The 7,003-nt window shown below is 45.0% G+C and overlaps 1 protein-coding gene across 1 annotated transcript in view; it reads left to right on the top strand.

The window, feature by feature from the left end:
- The window catches only part of CA8 (carbonic anhydrase VIII), a 96,154-nt gene extending 93,880 nt beyond the window's left edge, over nucleotides 1-2,274 (top strand). Inside the window, exon 9 of the mRNA XM_015420618.1 lies at nucleotides 2,088-2,274. The gene's annotated coding sequence lies outside the window, so the exon portion shown is untranslated. The remainder of the gene's footprint in view (nucleotides 1-2,087) is intronic.
- Nucleotides 2,275-7,003: the final 4,729 nt, after the last annotated feature.

The following is a 7,003-nucleotide window of genomic DNA, read 5'->3' as shown; positions in this document are numbered from 1 at the left end:
ATTTGAGGTTTCAAACATCACACCCTGCCCTGTTCTCACACAGAGACACACCTTTCCCACATATACGTTTTCTAACACACGTGCTTTCCCCAAATGCAATTAACTACCAAATAAGACCTCTCAAGATATGCTTCTGTTGGGGTGTGGACGTGTTCCATTCATTTCCATCAATATACTTTGCTTTTATTTAATCTTAAGGGGGAGGGGGGAGGAAACTAAACCACATTTTAGTCCAATTAGAAAAAACTGAATTGATAAAGCCTGCTTCTGTGTCACATAGTGGCCAAAACCACGGTGTATATGGTATAGTATAGGTTAGAATACAAACAGAAAGACCAGGATTCCTATCTCTGCTCTGTCATGGAGTTCAGATCCCCAATTTATTTATTATTTGTTTTATTTCTCACTTGGAGAACCCAAAGCGGCTAACACTGTTCTTGCTTTCTCCATTTTATCCTCAAACAACCTTGTGAGGTACACATACACATCTGAAGCTGCCTTCTACTGAATCAGACCCCCTTGGTCCATCAAGGTCAGCCCTGTCTACTCACTGGCAGCCTCTCTCCAGGGTCTCAGGCTGAGGTCTTTCCCATCACCTACTGCCAGATCTTTTGACTGGAGATGCCGGGGATTGATCCTGCAGCCTTCTGCACACCAAGAAGATGCTCTGCCACTGAGCCACAGCCCCTCCCAGGTTAGGCTAGGTTAGCCTGAGCATGTGTCAAGGTCACCCAGCAAGTTTCCAGGGCAGAGTGAGGATCTGGACCTGGGTCTCCCAGATCCTAGCCTGCTCCTCTAACCACGCCACCGCCATAAAACTTACCAGGTGACCTGGGGCCAGTCACTGTCTCTCATCCTTAACTACCTCACAGGGTTGTTGTGAGGAGAAAAGGAAGGAAGAGAGAAGCAAGGATGCTTCTGGGAGGGAGGGAGGGAGGGAAGAAAATGCACTGGCTAAAAAAGTTCTTCCATCCAAAATAAAGTGGGGGATGCTTTCCCAGGAGGCCCCCTTTCAGTCTGACGGGACAGCCAGAGGAAGAGTGCGGCCCGTCTGGCCTGCGGGGAGACCAAGGTACACCCCCAACCACACAAATGCTCCCTGCCCCCTTCTCTGCACAGGCGCAAGTCAGCCTGCAAGGCTTCCCCGTGTGTTCCTTGGGCTGCCGCACCAGCCAAGCCCTCCTACCCTTGGGGAAGAAAGTGCTGCCCAGGCCAGAGCCCTGCCAGGCCCAGAGGGCACTTCCTGGCCCAGAAGAGCACAGCCGCAGCAGCAGTGCCCCCTCCGTCCCACCGTCAGCAGCTGGTGGGCTCCAGGGCAAAGGGGCAGCCTCTGCTGCTGGAAGGAGTGCCCCCTCCCCGCAGGCAGGACAGGGAAGCCACCAGATCCTGCCGCCATGCTTGGCTCCGGGCAGCAGAGCTCGGTTGCTGGAGGAGGAGGGAGGGCTGGCCCATCAGTCTTCCTTTGGGGAGGGGGTTCCATTCAGCTGTCTGCCAGAGCCCCCCACATGAGGGAGCCCTGCGTCATCATTCTCGCCTTGGCTGGTGCGCCTGGCTGTGTACTCCCCCCTACTCTTGGAGCTGGGGATGAGTGGGAGGGCACAGGGTGCCTGGATTGGCTGCCGGGTTGGACGGTGGTGATGCTCCTGCTGCTGCCGCCACTCACTGAGGCAGGCTGCTCATCCCCACCACCAAAGCCAGAGCTGCCGCTGGAGGGAGGGGGAGGGGGCAGGGAGGAGAGGGGCAGCTCGGAAGCTAGCCAGAACGCCGTTCCAGGGCGCTCTGGCCCAAAAATAGCCCTGATTTTCCCTATGCAAAAAGGTCACAAAAACTTTATGATACTTAAATTGAATGAACATATTTTTAAATGCTGCTGTCAATTGACCTGTTTACAGCCGATCGTTGAGAAATCTGGCCACACCCCAAATGAGGTATTTTATCTATGTAAAATTTCATGAAGAATCTAGTAGAATACTGTTTAACTGTTGTGCCACAAGTAGTGAAAACTGATTGATTATCATTATGTATTGACACTGATTAGTACCTTAATTGGGTAATATATGCACTCTTTGTTATGATTCAACCCCCAGATCCCTTTGATAGTGACCTTCAACAGAGGATCCTGCCCCAGAGGTTATGTTGTCCCTGAAATCTGCCTGAAACAGACCAAGGGGAACATTCCATATCTGTATAAGAAGGAGGATGTGATGTTGGACTCTGATACCAAGAGCAGTGACTTTCTAACAAGGAGTCTCAACTTCTTTCTAAATTAATGCACCAACCTACCTAAGAGCACTCATCGTCCTTTAGGCAAATGGTTGAATTGGCTGAAGGTATAATTTGAGGACATTTACCAGTTTCACAGGGTTAAGATACAATATGGAACACTGTTCATTTCAGCTTTCACTAAATGGCAGAGCTCTGACAGCTCTCAAGCTTCCACTGGGATACAAGAGCTTAAATGAGTTCTAGTCTTTTTCAGATCAACATCTACATTACCTGTGAGGGTGTTCTTCTGCAAACCCTTTGGTACCTGCTACTTTGCTACTTAATTCAGATGACTAGAAATTGTCTACAATTTTCGATCTGCTACCAATGACCGCCAATGCAACAGGTCAACCCCTTATTGATTTGCACAGTATCTGTGTGCTCTTCACTTCATCTGAAACAGGAACCCTGTGACTGTTTGATTGTATCATGTGCAAATTTGTTTTTCTGTACCGAATTGGGTATGTGTGTGTGGAGATTTGGAAAATTTCCTGCTGTATATTTGACTGTAAGGAAAGGTCCAGCTAGCTATGGTGGCTTCCTTGAGTATGAACCTCACTTCTCTATCTGTTGTGTTCTTCTTTTGCAACAAAGATAGAATTGCTTTGCTCTGGAAGTGCATGGGCCATGTTTTTGTTACGTGTACCTAACATTCCCCAAAGCTGAGGTTCAGGAAACTATTCTATTCTAAAGGTCTATTTAATATACAGTGGAAATTAGGCTTTTCATAACATTGACTGGCTGCTGGCTTGCAACACCATGAATTCTCTTCCCAGCAACACTCTATTCTTTAAAAATGTTTGAGTCCCTCCTTCCTTTCCAAGGGTTAAATGAATCGCTGTTTGCTTAAATCTATATGCATCTATGAAAAATAAAAATATAGCTTACCTAAAGAGCAAGGGACAAAGCACATGACTCAATCAACATTTGATTTGCTGATAAGTGCATCTGAAGGAGGAGGAATGCTGCAAGCAATTTTTAAAGGTATGTATGTATGCTTCCTTGTACCATGTATTTCCTACACCACATCCCCTTTACAAGAGAGGTCACAAGTTACATAGCATAACCTACACATTATCTGGTTCTCCTAGATACATGCCAAGCCTGCAGAAATCAGCCTCTTCAGTCTTGTCTAAAAGGGATATATTGCATAATTCATTGTTCATGAACATATTTTGTATTGTCTACTTGCAATTCATATGCTTTAATGAACAATGAAATATGCAATATATCCCTTTTAGACAAGACTGAAGAGGCTGATTTCTGTAGGCTTGGCATGTTCCTAGTCCTTGATGTTTCTAGTCAAAGTTTTTATGATCTCCTGGTTACTGTAACCCTTTGAAGATTTTCTGGGTTTCACAGAAGTGGTGCCAAAGGTGTGTGTGTGGGGGAAAACCTTAATAGTTTGGAATTTCTCCCCTTTTTCGCTATGTTAACTTAATTGCTGGAATTGGCTTTCACAAACAAATTCTTTTTCATTTTCTGTTTTCAAATACACACGCCTACTGGAAATATAAATATTGATTTCTAGTAAGCAATATGAAGGAACAACAATCACACATTTTATAATAGCTGTTCAGCTAATTATCTTCATTTTATCCTATCTTGTATTCAAGAAGGAGGCTGGTCTTATTGTTTACCAGGATGTCTGGCAGTCCCCCGCCTTTCATACATGGCCTGTAAAGCAAAAGATAAAGTCTAGCCTATCTGCATGCAAATGTAAATTAAGGTGCTAAGAGTGTTGCTCATTGATATGCAATCCACATCTATCATCACCAGAAGAATCCGAATATCCTGGATACTAAACAAGGCAGGCATTTTTCAAGAGAAAGACTCAGTATATGCTCAGAGACACTGACCTTCAATATTTCTAACATATTCCAATAAAAATTCCTGGCAGGGAAAAGATTCCCAAAATCTAGCCACACAAAGTCTCCATAAAATAAATGTTTTAATTTAATTTGCTATTTAGTGTTTTGAATTTTGGATTCCAATCCATTACACACATGATATCCAGTAAAGGCTTCTGGGAAATCATAAAACTAATTGGGCCATTTAATACTCAAAGAACAATTGTACTGGGAAGCAATGAGAGGAATTAGTACCTTTATCAAAGGGGTCATACCTCTTTAGTAATTATATTTGACACAATAAATACTGGGAAAGGTACTTTTTAAAATAAAAAATAGCAAAAGCAGAATGTTTCTTCAACAGGTGCTAATAAGACGTTTCCATGAAGATTGAGAATCTTTCTACAGTTCTTGAAATGTAATTTCATCAGAGTGGGGCAGTGCAAAGAAACCATTTGAATCAATTTTCAGTTTGAATATGCAGAAAAATAAACTGGGGGCTGAGATACCCTAGCTGGAACAAGCTGCTGTTTGGAGAGCTGATGGAAGATTAGAAGGGCTGCTGCTAGGTTTTAGGATCTTGCTTGCTTCTATATATATAGGCAAGCCGTGCTGGCGATGACTCACCTACTTTCCCATTGGCCACTGGGGAAGCTGCCTTGGTGTCCTATTGGTCCATCCCGCCAGCTCCTCTATTCTCACCCCCCCCATTTTTGACATGTTGCATCTTGGGAGTTGTAGTTGTAGTTTTCTGCTGGCCTTACTGCAACCATAGCAAAGGGAATTAGAACTACAACTCCCAAGTTGGGAGTTCCAAGAGGCTGTGGGGCATTAGCAGGGAGTCAGTTAAACTGTTACAGTTAAAGTGTTAACCAGAAAGCAGCTTTGGAAGGGTTGGGGGTAAAGGGAATGCCTGGACATCTCTCTGAATTACAACTGATCTCCAGAGATCAGTCCCCATGGAGAAAATGGCTGATTTGGGCAGTGGATTCTATGGCATTATACCCTGCTGAGGACCCTTCCCACCACAAGCCCTGCCCTCCCCAGGCTTTATCCCTCAAATCTACAGGTATTTCCCAACCCAGAGCTGGCAAGCCTGTAATTGGCTATGGAACCGCTTTCCAGACCCTTGAGACCCAGAAAACATGGCATGCAGCTCTCCTCCCCTATTACCCACTTGGGGCAGCAAAATGACTTGAGACAGCCCTGCCTTATAGCTAAGCAGAAGGAAATAAACATGGCTCGCCTTCCTCTATTTCCCCCTTCCCTCTGCTGCCCCACCAGCCACAGCCGGGGCACTCACCTGAAGCCTCTTTCTAGAGCTCATTGTATTTTTCCCCACAACGGGCCTTACTCCTAGTATGTAATAAGTGTGTTTGTTGATCTGAAATATTAAATGAAATCTCAGTAGCACTGTTGATGGATTTAATGACTTAGAGAAGTGGGGGTAAGCAGGTAAGTCTCTGCTATAAATACAGGGATTAAAAAAACCTGACTGTAGCAAATTTGGGCCATTATTTTCATTACACAATGACCTGTCATTGGATAGCCTGATACTTTCTTTGATATTAAAAAGCAACTGGGGGGATGGATATCCTTTCCTTTTCTGTAGCTAAGACCGCTCTGGGATTTTTACTGGGAAATGGTGAGAAGGGAAGGGTTAAAACCTCTATATCACAGCACCATGGTCCCAATCCAAAAATCTTTTCTCCCAGCTGAATTTTTTATTTTCAGGAAAACATTGGGAGATCTGATCAAGCTTGTAATGCTTAGTTTGGCACCAAGACTTCACAATAGTATTACTTACTAGCATAACAAAATTATGGACCAAACACATTTGCCAGAAAGGGCTATAAACAGGCTCAGCAAGCGAAATAGCTTGAGAAACATGAATGGATGTAGAATTATGAAATTCCTCTTTCAGCAAGCATATCCAAATAAATTTAAAATGAAACAAAACACTTTATGGGTTCAAAGGGATTTGGATATCAAGCAGGCTAGGACATTTTTAGTGGGGGGGGCCTGGGGGTAAAGTGCCCCCCCAAACCCCACACGTTTGCACAGACATCACAAAAAGTGCACTGACATCACAACAAATAAAAAAAAAAATCAAATAAAACTAAAAAATGCTCATGCTGCTGCCACCGCCAGCACTGAGATACACCCCCGGTCTCCCTCCCTCCCTGATGCCAAGCCGAGGCATGGATAGAGGGCATCCAAAAAAGGAAAATAAATGGAAAAAAGGGAAAGAAAGAAATGGTGAAAAGGGAAAGGAAGGAGGAAGGAAGGAAACAAAGAAAGGGAAAGGAAAATAAAATGAAAACCTCCGTGCATGTTTGCTTCTCCCCAAGTTCCAAATTCCTCCCCACCAGCAGTTAAAAAGGAGCTTGAAGGCTTAGATTTGTAATGTCCCCCTTAAAAAACTGTGGCTCCCAAGCAAGCAGTCAGGGGGCGGAGGATCACACCAGCTACCTGGGGGGGGGGAGCCAGAGCCCGAGTGTGATGGCATGGCTTCGGGCTGGGGCAGCTGGTTCCTGGGCAATCACCAGTGAGACCACCCCCCAGCATTGCCTTGTCTTCAGCCCAGCCACCCCTTCCTCTTGCCAGTCTGGACTCAGTGATGGGCATTCTGAAGCTCTGTGTGTTTTGCAAACGCGGCTTTGATTTGGGCTCTGGCGAGGCCCCCTCCTCCCCTCTCTTCTGCCGAAGCAATCAGGTTTGTTTGTGCGAAGATGAGCTCAGGGCTGGGGGCCATCAATGCGTTGACGAGGAAATAATTAGTAACACTAGCAAAGGGGAGCTTTTTTTCTGACTGGGGTGAAATAACCAGGGCATTAAGAACAGCTTGATCGACATAGTGCTGAAGCGCTTTTATGCAACATTTGGAA

Source organism: Gekko japonicus, unplaced genomic scaffold (genome assembly GCF_001447785.1).
Source record: "Gekko japonicus isolate JY-2015 unplaced genomic scaffold, Gekko_japonicus_V1.1 scaffold985, whole genome shotgun sequence".
In the NCBI taxonomy this organism is placed as follows: domain Eukaryota; kingdom Metazoa; phylum Chordata; class Lepidosauria; order Squamata; family Gekkonidae; genus Gekko; species Gekko japonicus.
The sequence above is the reverse complement of the archived record's forward strand: the minus strand, read 5'-3'. Positions and strand labels throughout refer to the sequence as shown.